Genomic DNA, 14,899 nt, shown 5'->3' on the forward strand with positions numbered 1-14,899 from the left:
GAGGTTTAAAAAAAAAAATCTTTTGTTTAAAACAGCACCTAAAGTGGCACCTGCGTGGCTCAGTTGGTCAAGTGTCTGACTCTTGATCTCAGCTCAGGTCAGGACCTCACAGTTTGTGGGTTCGAGCCCTGCATTGGGCCAGTACAGAGGCTGCTTGGGATTCCTCCTCTCTCCCTCTCTTTCTGCCCCTCCCCTGCTGTGCTCTCCCCCCTCTCAAAATGAATGAGTGAATAAATAAATAAACAAACTTAAAAAAACCAACACCTACGATAAAACATGTTCTCCTCTAGGATCTAATTGCCACTGGAGTCTTTTTTTTCTATAAAGTTTGTATTTTGGACAATTTTAGCTTTACAGAAGAGGCACAAAGATCGCACAGAGAGTTCTGCATGCTCCCCATCCAGGCTCAGCTTCCCTGAGGTCCTTCCATTACAAAGGAAGACTTGTCAAAAACCCAGAAGTCAACACTGGTGTTTTTATATCAATGAAACCCCAAGCTTTGTTTGGATTTCACCAGTTTCCATATTCATGTCTTTTCTCTGTTCCAGGATCTAATTCAGGCACCACGTTACATTGCACTGGGATTCTTTATTGAAGTGGCAGATTCAGGATTCCAAAAAGTGTAGAATTCATCATGTATTATCCCATCAGAAGTATGGAAAGCTAGACCTTTTAGTGTTGCTGGGATTTTAAAAATAAACCAAATCAAAATGACAAGCAACTGGGTTTGTCCTTTACAAACAAGAGCTAAGAGAGGAGACTTTTACTTTCCTTACAGTCTTGACATCCTTTATTTTATTTTATTAAAAAATTTTTAATGTTTATTTTTGAGAGAGAGAGAGAGAGAGAGAGAGAGAGAGATAGTGTGAGCGTGGGAGGGGCAGAGAGAAAGGGAGACACAGAATCCGAAGAAGGCTTCAGACTTTGTGCTGACAGTTAAGATTTCCCGGGGCTCGAACTCACAAGCTGAGGGATCATGACCTGAGCGGAAGTCAGACGCTCAACTGACTGAACCACCCAGGCGCCCCCTGACATCCTTTATTTTATTTTTCAAATGTTTATATATTTTTGAGGGTGAGAGAGAAGGAGCAGGGGAGGGGCAGAGGGAGAGGAAGAGAGAGCATGCCAAGGAGGCTCCGCACTGTCAGCGCAGAGCCCGATGGGGGGCTCAGTCCCACAACTGTGAGGTCCTGACCTGAGCCAAAATCAAGAATCAGACTCTTGACCGACTGAGCCACCCAGTTACTCCTTATCATCCTTTATTTCACAATGAGGAAACTTTGGGGGTGATCGGAACTTGTATGTTGATTGTGGTGGTGGTTTCATAGATGCAAAAAACTCATGAAAATGTACATTTCAAATATACATAACATAACGTGTACCAACTAAACCTCAATCAAGCAGCCAAAAAGAAGAGAATATTGTAGTGAAGTCTAAGACCTTCAAAGGGGGTTGCAAAATCGTTTGTCTGTGATAGTCGACACAGCACATCAAGCTATATATTCCAGGGGTCAAAGTTCACCTTTTAGAGAACGTCAGTGAGAGGGACTTTTAACTCTAAGGCTATTTTACTCTTAATGTGAATCATAAGTCAAAGCAGAATCCATAAGTAAAATGATTCCGGATCAGCGCCGCAGGCTCCGACCCCCTCAGGGAGTCCCAAGGCCTGGGGAAACTCCATTGTCACTTTGGGCCTGGGCAGGCCAACAATCCAGTGATGTCATCTACAAACTGGGGCTCCTCCTACCTGCGGGCCAAAGGTCACTGGAGCAGATAAAAAGAGAAAATATACCAAGAGACCAGAATAGTCTCCACTGAGAAATGAATATGTCGTACTCCAGGCTGCCGAGGAAGGGTTTTAAAAGAACCAAGGGCCACAGAATAAACTAACTAGATCACGGGAAATGCAGTAGATGCCATACAGGTCCATGATTCCAATTTACAGCTCCAAAATCCACAAGAGCTCTGGACGTCACAGTTTTGGAACTCGAGATCTGAATTAACACAAGGCTATATAGTCTTTAATTATCCCATTAAATGTGAAATAGTTACAGGTTTCCCTGGAGAACTAGAAATGGTTTGATTACAGGTACTGGCTGCTGGAGGGGCTGATTCCCTGCACCACGATCGCCTCTGTAAAACCCCAAATTGTAAAGCGTTTCTGGCCTGAGGTTTCCAGGTGAGGCGCTGACCACTCCCATCTAATGAGCAGTTAACTCTTGGGGCTCAGCACACCTCCCCTTAGCTCTGGGGGGTCGAGGAGGCGACTCCAGAGCTTGCAGTGTGTGAACAGTAGGCCCCCCGAAGAATGCCACTGTCCTCCGGAAAAAGAGGGGCCCCTGAGAAGGTGCCCAGGAGGTATGCGGTTGGCGTGGGGGACACCGTGGGACAGACTTCACAGTGTAACTCTGAGGTTAGCCTCATCATCAACAATGTCTGAGGAAGACCTGGAAATCCTATTGAAGATGTCAACAATTTCCCCACGACAGAAGTCAAATGAGAGAGGGATACTCCTAACAGGGGGATTTGTGTCTCTCAGCGGGTGGCCGAGGACATGGTGGCTACTTCAGGTGGGGCCAGGACAAGGAAGGAAGCAAGGACGTCCTGGGACCAGAGTCGGCTCAGCGGCGGTGGTTAAGTGGCCTGGGCTGATGGGTCATGTGGGGAAGGCAGGGAAAGGTCTGGGCTCCTCTTTGGAGCCACGGCCTTGAAGAGCCCCGGGGACACTAAATGCAGGTGACCGCCCTTGCCTCGGGCACCCCACTGAACAGGGCCTGCCCTCCTGGGAGCAGTTCTGCTAAAGCAGAGGAAAGGCCAGATGACAAAGAAGGCGGGACTGCAGCCTGGGATGACCCCACTTCTGTTTCAGTCACAGGGCTTGGACTCCCTGACGCCATGACTGCACAGTACTTAGAAGCTGGCGTCAGCCCCCAGGCTGGCTTAGAAGTAACAGAAAAGGGATCGATAGAGGGGAATTAGCTACCCAGAATAATGTCTTTATTTTTTTAATGTTTATTTTTGAGAGAGTGAGAGAGGGACAGAGCGTGAGCAGGGGAGGGACAGAGAAAGAGGGAGACACAGAATCCAAAGCACGCTCCAGGCTCTGAGCCGTCAGCACAGAGCCCAATGCAGGGCTCGAACTCAGAAACTGTGAGATCATGACCTGAGCTGAAGTCGGACGCTTAACCGACGAAACCTCCCAGGAGCCCCCAGAATGATGTTTTTGGCTCCCGCGCTCAGCAGAGCTCAGCCCCTTTTGTAATCTGCTTCTAATTTGTACACAACCCACTTGGTGAAATAGCCGTCTGGTTCACAGAATTTCTGATGCTGTGTGGTTGATGTGAGAAGACACTTTTACCCGCGGTTAAAGCCCTTCCAATTTTTCACCCTTGACAGAGAAGACAAAGACACATGTGGTTATTATGTTATAACCACACAGTATCAAAGGTTACTTAGCTAAGTGTGAAAGTAACAGTGAGCACCGTGAACATCAAGCTCAGGAAACTATTCCTCGAAGCCTTCTGATTACATCCAGCACAGCGTCAAAATCAGATAGGTCAAGGTCGTGCGTTCTTTCACCTGCGAAACACCCTCTCAGGGTGCTGAGAAATCAGTCCCTGTTTCATCCTGGAAACCAAAGTACATAAACAGCTCAGAGAACTCCACGTCGACAAATATTTATTGAGAACCGAGAAGGGACGTGACATTCCAAAGGGTATAAAATGAGAACACAGGCTCGACCTTCAGCACCTTGCAGCCAAGAGGAGACTGAGATGGGAACAGCATCAAGGCAGGGGAGAAAGAAGGCAAGAACAGTGCTTAGATGGAGGGGGCTGGTCAGCAGGGTCAGCTGCGGTATCGGAAAGGAAGGGAGAGGCTGGACCAAAGCCCCGGGTGTGCTGGCCGGGGGATGGCGGTGGCGCTTAGCGAGCAGGGCTGGTGGAGAAGCAGGCAGGGAAGCCAAAGCAAGGAGGATTTACCAGTGAGTGGGTGTGAGGAAGCCGAGAAAAGCGTGGTGAGCTAAGGAAGTGGTAGGGCCAAAGGAAATTTGTGTCTATTTTTTTAGGTTAGGGAGACCTGAGCACATTTATAGGTGAGAGGAAGGTGCAGAGTCAGACGGCGTGACAGACGATTGCCACAGTCTCTCTGTGCCCATGCAGACCACGCTGCTTGACCGCCCGAGCATATCAGAGCACCCATGTGTCATTGCTGATGACTGCTGTTTACTTTTGTTTGTTTTATAATGAGACTGTCATTATAAAACCTGGGGTGGGGGAAGGGATCGAGAGAGAGGGAGACGCAGAATCGAAAGCAGGCTCCAGGCTCTGAGCTGTCAGCACAGAGCCCAGTGTGGGGCTTGAACCCAGGAACCGTGAGATCATAACCTGAGCTGAAGTCAGAAGCTTAACTGACTGAGCCACCCAGGCACCCCCTGAGTGTCCAATTCTTGATTTTGGCTCAGGTCATGATCTCACCGTGAGATCAAGCCCCGTGTGGGGCTCTGCACTGACATCACAGAGCCTGCTTAGGATTCTTTCTCTCCCTCTCTCTCTCTGCCCCTCCTTGGCTCAGGTACTCTGTCTCTCAAGATAAATAAATAAACATTAAAAAAAATAGCCAGTACAAGCATTTGCTGAAGTCTGTCTTGTTCCCTGGAGGGGTTTGGGGCCAGTCTGAGCTCACCTCCAACCTTCAATCAATGTCATGACCATGCTGTGACTCTCCGACCCCCAAAGAAGAACGCAGCGCTGACACATGCTACCATGTGGATGAACCTTGAAAACATGCTAAGTGGAAGAAGCCAGGCACAAAAGGTCACATATTGCCTGATTCCACTTATATCCAGAATAGGCTCATCCATGGAGACAGACCCTGGAGAGAGAGAGCAGGTTGGTGGTTACCAGACTCTGGGAGGTAGGCAGTGGGCAGTAACTACTTAATGAGTACAGGTTTTTCCTTTTGGGGTGATAAAAATATTTTGGAATTAGACACAGGTGGTGGCTGCCCAACACCATAAGTATCATAAGTATACTCAATGCCACCAAACTGTATCTGTCTCAGTAGTAATTAAGAAAGCCAAAAGTGGTGCCAGAACCTGCCCCTTGCTGGATTCTGCAACCCTCTCTCTAAGGATTTGTTACTCAGTATCCTTGCAACGGAGGACAAGTCTTCAATACTTACTGGGCAGGTTACCGGGCCAGGCACGACTCTTATGGTTGATTTCCTGTTGCTTGTCTCTGTCATTAGCCAATGTTACGGCTAAAATGTACCATGCTCTGAGGGGTGACCTCCTGTCTCGGTTTGCCAGGGACCAAGGCATTTCCTCAGATGTCGTAGACTACGGGTCTGAAGTTCTCTCTTGTCTTAGCTAGAGAGTAGACTCAGGATTAAAAAATAGGAGAGATGGCTCATGTCGGGGAAAAGACAAGAGCCCCAAATAAGGGTCCTTGCCCTGTATACATTAAGATCAGAAGTCTTACAAACGTGGTGGGCGTGCACGAAGAGAATATCAACTTCTGGGCATGAGGGAAAGGGGGGTTGTTGAAGACAGACAGTGTTTGAGGTTTGGGTCATTATAAAACAATCCAGGTACCCAGCAGACGGGCAGGTGGTTGTTAGGGTCAGACAGGAGGCGCGTGTCTGTCTGTCTTAGCTAACCTAGAGGAGAAGACAGCCAAAATAACCCCAGGGTTAACAAGACTGCAGCCCAGGGGTCTACAGTCCAACTTGTTTTCCTAACTTGGGCCTATTCCCCTGTGAAAGCAGCTTCTCTGCTGTAGGACTAAGTTGGGGGCACTTTTGCCCTGCGTGCCTAACCTTGCTTACCTCCTACACCTTTGCATTGGGAGCCTTTGCACCCATTCCTATCCTGGGCCTTTGCTCGTCCCTCTCTATCTGTGGGGTCAGCACCCCCTTATTCTCAGGGTGCCAATCATGTTTACCCAAACTCGGGTGTGAGCATCCTATGGCTTTTTATTTCTCTGTGCCTTGTTAGCCCATTGGTATAAGCCCGGGGGGTTCCTAAGCTTAAATCCACCCACTCAGAGAGGGGACTTCCGGTGCTGAAAGTGGGGAAGTCCCAGAGAAATGGGGATAGGCTGCCTGCCGCATCTGGGGCTCTGATTGAAGGAGGCGCGCAGGGGGTGCCTGAGTGGCTCACTCAGTGGAGCAGATGACTCTCTCTCGCTTTGGGGTTTTTTTTAAGTTTATTAATTTATTTTGAGAGAAAGAGAGAGGCAGAGGGAGAGAGACAAAGAATCCCAAGCAGGCTCCACACTGTCAGTGCAGAGCCCACCCTGGGATTTGAACTCATGAACCGTGAGATTATGACCTGAACCGAAATCGAGATTCAGGTACTTAACTGACTGAGCCACCCAGGTGTCCCCAAGCATGTGACTCTTAATCTCAAGGTCATGAGTGCAAGCCCCACATTGCGGGTAGAGATTACTAAAAAATAAACTTAAAAAAAAATCATGCAGAAGTGAAGGCCTGCCCAGCTTTGAGGGACACTCTCACACTCTCTGAGCTGGAGATGGTCTTCCCTCTGAGCCATGCTGCAGGTGACAGAGACGTGTCACACGGCTCCTGTGTGCCCGGGGAGGAGGCTGGCTACGAAGAATGGTGCAGGTGGTGCATCGCCCCTTGACCAGGAGCTGTAAGCAATTTCTCCCTTTGGAGTAGAAACTGGAATTTCCTTTGAGGGTCCATTTGGAGGTTGAGGCTAACCTCACGGGTGGCCCCTAGATATGGGGCGCCGGGGTGGCTCGGTTGGTTAAGCATCTGACTCTTGATCTAGGCTAAGGTTGCGATCTCACTGTTCTTAGATCACGCCCCACATTGGGCTCTGTGCTGACAGTGCGGGGCCTGCTTGGGATTCTCTCTCTCTCTCTCTCTCTCTCTCTCTCTCTCTCTCAAAACAAATAAATAAACCTTAAAACTTGCGTAGATGCAAAGCATTTTTCCTAGGATTAAGTCGATGGCAGTGGTGCAACTTGGCACACCCTTTTGTCTGGACAGGGCCCTGGGGCTTAGATGCCTCAACCTGGCAATGCAAACAGACTGATTAATTTACAGAGAAGCAAAGGAGACCTCTAGGAAGAGTGACAGGGATGCTCTACTCCTCTGCTTTGAAGTTCAGGGTTACTGGAGTGCATGTGGACGGATTGGGGGAGGGGGAGCTTGACTGAGGCTGGTGGAAGAAAGAACTATAGGGACCCCTCCCAGCCGATTCAGCCAACGGGCTGGGTGTCGGAGGGCTTGGTACCAAGGGCATCTGAACTGTGGGCCCAGAGCCTAAGTCATCTGGGAGGAGCAGTCACCTGGGAGGGACTTGGCCACCAGTGAAATATGGGGCGCCTTCAGGAAGTGGCGCATGGGCATCGGAAGTGGGCAGCAAAAGCTCTGGTCCTAACAGCCCCAAACTGGAAACAACTCAAAAGTCCAACAACTTATGAATGGATAAACAAACTGTGATACAGCCACTTAGCAGACATTATTTAGCAGTTAAAAAAAAAGTGCAAATACTTGCTCAACATGGATGGGCCTTGAAAACCCTGCGCTAAATGAAAGAAATCAGTCACAGCAGTTCAACACATCGAATGATTCTCTGTCTGTGAAATTTCCAGAATAGGGAAACCCACAGACAGAGAACAGAGCACAGATGTCTGTCAGAAGGCAGGAAACGGGGAGCGGCTATTAACGGGCACAGACTATCACTTTCGGGGTCGTCCGGTTTACCAGGGTGTCCAGGAGGGTCAAGCTGTTGAATCCATCCCTGTGCACCCGTTCTCCACCAGCTTTCTTTATGCTTCCAGACCAGCAAGGTGGTGGCGAAGTCTCTGAGGCAGGGGGAGGGTAAGGAGGGATAAACCAGGCAGATGGAGCCAGAGGAGGACCACACGGCCTAGGTGTTCTCAGAGCCTTTAGTCGCTTCTGCCCAAATGTGGGTATTGCGGGTCACATGCTGGTTGCTGCCCCAGGGTTCTGGTTTCCTGTCTCTCGGTGAGGTTGTTTGTCATCCTGTCATGTGAGGTGGGGCGAGTCACAGCTGGGGGCGGAGGAGGCCTACCCACAGCCCAGCCCAGGGTTCAGGTTCGGGCTGTACTTTAGAAACACCTGCATGTGCTTTAAGACTAGCAATACCCAGGCTTGTCCCCAGGGACTCTGGGTCCATTGGGGAGGGGGCGGTGTGTGTGATGGGACCCTCCCCCCAGTGCCCGGCACCCTGCAGCCACGGTGAGGGCCCCTCTTCTACGGAAAATGATAACACACAATAGATCTTAAAGAATCCAGACAAAACCGGAGGGGAGAGTGTTCTAAAGATGTGGGGGGCAGTTAATTAATACACATCTTTTGTGGATTTCCTGGATTTTGTGATATCCAGGATGTTTGCCCCCCTCTTTTTAAAATGACTTTTATTTATTTTTGAGAGACAGAGAGCCAGTGTGAGCAGGGGAGAGTCAGAGAGAGAGGGAGACAGAATCCGAAGCAGGCTCCAGGCTCTGAGCTAGCTGTCAGCACAGCTTGAACCCACGAACTGTGAGATTATGACCTGAGCTGAAGCCGGATGCTCAACTGACTGAGCCAACCAGGCACCCCTGTTTGCCCTTTTTTGAAATTTGTAGCTTGTGACTGAATTCTCTCATTCCACATGTATTCACTTTTATAATCAACTTTGTATTCTTTTTCTTAAAGAACGTGTCCCTGCATTATTTTGGGTTTATGCCACAGAAGACATGGATCTGCCCCTTGGTTAAAGGCTTATTTAGGTTCAGGTAATACTTCAAAAAATATTTTTTTAAGTAGGCTTCAGCCCCAGGAGGAGCTCAGTGAGGGACTTGAACTCATGATCCTGAAATCAAGACCTGAGATGAGCCCAAGAGTCGGAGGCTCACCCGATGGAGTCACCCAGGCGCCCCTTGATAAGAATACGTCATAGTTTTACATCACTGCTTCTACAATGTTGGGTGTCTCACATTTCATGGCCACTCATTTAAGCTGGTGACAGCTGGACTTGACCATGGTCAGGTCCATGTTCCCCACTTCAGTTGTTAAGTGACCAATGAAGTCGTATGTTGTCACTGTGCACCTGTTCTGTCCCCCAACTTTCCACGCATGACTTTAACATCCATTGGTGAACTTTCCTGAATCAGTTATTCTGCTGGGAGTTACAAAATGCTAATTTTATGATTCTTTCATTAATTTTTGCCTTTATTGGCAGAATTCTTCTATGAAGAAAGCCTTCCCCCACAAATTTCACTGGTAATTTTAGCATCAACAGATTACAGTTTTGAAGCATTGACTCAGTCCTACAGACCCATTTACAGGTGAGGAATACTGAGATTCAGGAGGTAAAAAGATGAGCTTAAAATCACACAGTCACTAGCAACAAGAGGCTCTTTTTTTTAAGTACCAAAAGAAAAATCTTATTCTTGAAAGAACTCGGAAACCCCAGAGAAGGGCATCACGAACCATCACTGTTTTAGAACACCCGTCAACATTTCCTAAAATAAGACACAGCTTGGGAAATGGGAGCAGGCTTTGGGAAACCTTAGAAGTCTTTCCATTTCAGCCAGGAACTAAATTAGTTCCCTGTTCTCTCATGGCTCTAAAAGTTCTGACTAATAAGAAATTTAAAAAAGTTATTATCAGAAATAAGAATACAAAACCATCACTATTTGTATAGTATAATAGTTTTTCTAGAATAGCAGTTCTCAAGCCTTTTGGTCTCAGGAACCCTTTAATAAACACTTAAAATTTATTGAGGACCCCAAAGAATTTTTGTTCATATGAGTTATATATAGATAGAGATAGAAATATTTATCATACTAGAAATTAAGACTGAGAAAAATATTTAAAATATTTGCTTATTAGTTCAAAAGTGACAAACTGGTTACATGCCCATGCAACTTTTTAAATGAAAAACATCATACTTGGGTGCCTGGGTGGCTCAGGCAGTTAAGTAGCTGACTTCAGTTCAGGTCATGATCTCACAGCTTGAAAGCTCATGAGTTTGAGCCCCATGTAGGGCTCTGTACTACTGACTCAGAGCTTGGAGTCTGCTTCTGATTCTGTGTCTCCCTTTCTCTCTGCTCCTCCACTGCTCATGCTGTCTCTCTGTATCTATCTCTTAAAAATAAATAAACAGTAAAAATTTTTTTTAAAGAAAAAATACTATGTTTTCTCAAACAACAAAAAAAACCCATTTGGTGAGAAAAATGTTTTTCTTTTGCAACCATATAAATCCCTTTAACCTCTGGTCTACACAGGCAGGCTCTGCACTCAGCAGGTGCAATATGACACAATGCAGTTGCTTGAAAATCCCACTTTACACTTGTGAGTGAATAAGAATGAAAAAGGCAAGTAACTTTTTGGTATTATTATGAGAATAGTTTTGACCTTGAAGACTTCCTGAAAGGGTTTCTAAGACCCCACTTTGAGAGCTGCTGTTCTCAAGAGGTTCAGCTACAAGTTTTACTAGTATCAGCTACCTTGGTAAAGTGGCTGGATAACTGATAAATACACAAAAACAAGTCATTTCCCATATACCAGCATCTCTGGAATGGCCCACCTCCTCTAATGTGTGTGTGTTACCTTTATAGAAAATCTGAAATCTCAACAATCCAAATGTTCTTTTGACTTCTGTTGCTGAGAGGCCAGGGCTTTCCAAGGGTTTCTCTTCCCTAGTCATTCCTTCAAGAGCATCTGGATGGCGAAAGAAAGGCAGACAGGATGGAAGGCAGAAAAGGAGGGTGCATGCATATCATCAGAGCTGCACCTGCTACATGTAGCTGTACTGTGTGACGGTTCATGATGCCCTTCTCTGGGGTTTCAGAGTTTTTTTAAGAATAAGATTTTTCTTTTGGTACTTAAAAAAAAAGAGCCTCTTATTGCTAGTGACGGCCCCCTCCCTTCAAGTCATTTCCCTAAACTGAGCTGCTCACACTGAGGCTGACATCCCACACGTGTTGTCCAGGCCTTACAGAGAGGATCTCACAGTCTCTGTGCTGCTAGATCTTCCCATGCCTCCAAGGCGCTGGCGGAAGCAGGTTATTGATAGAGGTTGGCCCAAGTGAAGGTCAGGAGGGGCATGTTCTTAGTGCTCAGAATCTGTCACCTTCTCTGTCACCCTGGCCTCCTAGCCACCACTGTGTTTTACGGAGCATTTCTGAAAGGGGCAGTGCTTTCTCTTTCTCCAGTTTGGTTCCCTTCCAAAGGCTGCCATCTGAGGGTAGGGTCTATACAGTTGGGTCCCAGGGTTTCGTGGGAATCAGTGGGTGTGACCAGGTCCTCACAAGGTCCAGAGCCTTTCTGAAAGGCAGCTGAGCAAGCCATGGTCTTAGCCTATTGAGTCCCATTTCCCACCTGTCAAAAGACTGCGGTGTGTAGTCATGGCTGGAAGGTGGGAAACTCAACAGGATGGGAACAAGAAGCTCCCACTTATCTCAAAAACAATACAAAACATTGGGAAGGTTGGAGAAGTGGACAAGTTGGCAGTGCCAGGAAGGCAGGAAGCGGATCAGGAAAGGGCAGGCTGATGTGTGGGAGTCCTTCTGTGTATGAAGGGAGACCCCATCCCTTCCAGGGGCTGAGTGACTTTGTGGCTAAATCTAAAGGGTAATTTTTTAGCACCTTCCTTCCAAAAGCTGTCAGCATTTTCAGGGTCATCCAACTTTATAAGAAAAAAACCTGTTACCTTTTGTAAACAGAAATAGTTTTTTTTTTAAGAATCAAAGCTTTTTAATGTTTATGTTATCTCTACATCTAACATGGGGCTTGAACTCACAACCCCAATATCAAAAGTTGCACATGCCACTGACTGAGCCAGTCAGGTAGCCAAAAGCTGTTTTGTGTGTGTGTGTGTGTGTGTGTGTGTGTGTGTGTTTTGCTTTTTTTTTTTTAAGATTATTTTCTGTGCCTGTTAGATTTCTGTCCACAGTACTAAGTATTGTCTGCAGTATCCAAACATTTCCCAGTACTATTTTCCAAGTGTCTCCAAACTTTATCCTACTTATGTTGAAATACTGTGGAGCCTGGTTTTGTTTCAGTTCTGGAATTCTCTAGATTTGGATATTTTTCATGAAACATGAAATGTTTTTGTATATGATACCTCATTTATTGCCCAATTTATTTTTAAGACATAGCTTCATTAAGTATAATTTATATACCACCAAACACCCATCTTAAGTGTACAATTCAATAATTCTTAGTAATTTTACAGAGTTGTGCAACCATTATAACAATCCAGAAAGTTTGCCAGTTTTCATGTAACTCTTAAAAATGCTTTAAGTACAATTAGCATTAGAGAAAATATGAATGTCTATTTAAACAAACAAACAAACCTGGAACTTGAAAGTATTTTTAAAGTAGTGTGTTTTTTTTCTTTCAGCAGTAATAGGTTAACCTAGCCAATTGAACTCTTATTTGAACACATTGATTAACTATTCAATAATTTATCAAGCATCATGTGATGGTTAATTTTGTGTGCCAACTTGCTAGGCATAGTACCCAGATATTTGGCCAAACATTATTCTGGATGTTTCAGTAAAGATATTTATTTATTTATTTTTATTTTTAATTTTTAAAAATGTTTATTTATTTTTGAGAGAGAGACATAGCATGAGCTGGAGAGGGCAGAGAGAGAGGGAGACAGAATCTGAAGCAGGCTCCAGGCTCTGAGCTGTCAGCACACAGCCTGATGCGGGGATAGACCCCGCAGCTGTGAGATCATGACCTGAACTGAAGTCAGATGCTTAACTGACTGAGCCACCCAGGCACCGTAATAAAGATATTTTTAAAATGTGTCCTAATATCCTCTTCTCATAAAAACACCGATTAGGGCTCCCCATAATGACCTTATTTTACCTTCATTACCTCTGTAAGGGATCTGTCTTCAAATACAGTCACATTTTGAGATATTGGAGGTTGAGACTTCAACATCTAAATTTTTAGAGGGGAGAGGAGAAACACAATTCAGATGGGAAGTGAGTCTAATTGGCTGGCCTTTTAAAAGCTTCTTTAATTTATTTTTCCTCTAGAGACATTCATTTGGAAAAAATAAAAGTTTCACCCAATATCTTAGTCAGTTTGGGCTGATATAGCAAAAATATCATAGACAGTGTGGCTTATAAACAACAGAAATATGTTTCTCCTGGAGTGTGCGTGTGGCTCAGTCGGTTGAACACAGGCCATGATCACACAGTTTGTGTGTTTGAGCCCCACATTGGGCTCTGCACTGACATCTGGGAGCCTGGAACCTGCTTCAGATTTTGTGTCTCCCTCTCTCTCTGTCCCTCCCTGTTCGCACTCTGTCTCTGTCTCTGTCTCTGTTTCTCTCTCTCAAAAATAAAATAAACATTTAAAAAAAAGAAGACAAAATATATTTCTCATGGTTCTGGAGGCTGAAAGTCCAGGATCAGGGTGTGAGGGTGGTTGAACTCTGGTGAGAGCTCTCTTCACCTTCTTGTGTCTACACATGGAGGAGAGCAAAGAGAAGCAAACTCTCTGATGACTCTTATAGGGTCATTAATCCCACTTATGACACCACCACCCTTGCGACCTCATCTAACCCTTTTATTACCTCCCCAAAGCCCTACATGGGCAGAAGGATCTCAACATATAAATTTGGAGGTGGACGACACAATCTTTCAGTCCACAGCATCTAGATTGGAAAGTCAAATTTTAATTTTTAATAATGTGAGATCATTAAGGTTTAAGTTAACATTCTTATCAACGTGACGATGTTTGGCATGACAGCGGCCATGGCTGCCTATGTGTGCTCAAGTTTTCAGAGGTGTGCAGTAAACCAAAATCTCTGTAAAGAAGGGTTAGCTTTCCCAACCTGATGCATCTTCTCCAATAGTTGTTCCAAGTAAAAGTCATGCTAAGGGAAGAAACAAACTTGCTACTTTTAGCTTTTCTTAATACTTTGTAGCTTAGTGAATACATCATTTGTTTGGCTCTTCATTCATTTAACTATAAATTGTTATTGAACACCTACTATGTGCCAGGTACTTTCTAAGCACTAAGGAAATTGCAGTGACCAGAAAAGATTAAAAGAAAATAAAACAAAATTCCTGCCCATTCTGAAACTTATATTCTAGTGGGGAAGGCAGAAAATATACAAGAAAAGAAAGGGAGAATTAGAGAGAGAGAGAGAGAGAGAGAGAGAGAGAGAGAGAGAGAGAGAGAGAGAGAGAGAATGAATGGGGGAAGGGTAGAGAGAGAGAGGGAGACACAAATTCCAAAGCAGATTCTAGGCTTTGAGCTGTCAGCACAGAGCCTGATACAGAGCTTGAACTCATGAACCATGAGATCATGACTTGACCCGAAGTTGGATGCCTAACTGACTGAGCCACACAGGCATGCCTAAAAGATATTTTTTCTAAAGAGAAAAATAAATCAGGGACAAGGTTAATAAAAGTGTGTGGAGGTGGGGGATGGGTAAGACAGAATGAGCAGGACAGGTGTCCCTGAGAAAATAACATTTGAGTAAAGACCTGAAGGAAGTGAGTATGTGAGTCTCAGGGATAATCATGGAAGAAGTGCACTCCAGGCAGACCGGTTAGCAAGGACAAAGGCCCTGTGGCAAGCCTAGCATTCCTGAGGAAGAACAAGAAAACCAGTGTGGCTGGAGAAGAGGGAAGGAGGGGCAGATGAAGTCAGAGAGATGACGAGGTGCCTCATAGACCATTGGAACGATTTGAGATTTCACTTTGAGATGGGAGCCACGGCAGAGTTTGGGATCAAAGAGTAGCATGATCTGGCTTACATTGCTGAAGGGCCACATAAAGTGACCGAGGAGACACAAAGGCTAAAGGAAGAAAGAGGAGCTGCTGGGAAGTGATTGTAACTGTCCATGAGGAGATGCTCTTGGTCTGGACCGGGGCGGTCACTGGGG

The 14,899-nt window shown here is 45.7% G+C and overlaps 1 long non-coding RNA gene across 1 annotated transcript; it reads right to left on the reverse strand.

The window, feature by feature from the left end:
- Positions 1-3,168: 3,168 nt before the first annotated feature.
- Positions 3,169-6,214, reverse strand: LOC115292581. The gene is made up of 3 exons (XR_003909040.1): positions 4,684-6,214; positions 3,483-3,627; positions 3,169-3,388 (listed from the first exon to the last, which is right to left on the reverse strand). It is a non-coding gene; the product is annotated as an uncharacterized LOC115292581 (long non-coding RNA).
- Positions 6,215-14,899: the final 8,685 nt, after the last annotated feature.

The sequence above is a fragment of the Suricata suricatta genome, chromosome 5 (assembly GCF_006229205.1).
Source record: "Suricata suricatta isolate VVHF042 chromosome 5, meerkat_22Aug2017_6uvM2_HiC, whole genome shotgun sequence".
Classification (NCBI taxonomy): domain Eukaryota; kingdom Metazoa; phylum Chordata; class Mammalia; order Carnivora; family Herpestidae; genus Suricata; species Suricata suricatta.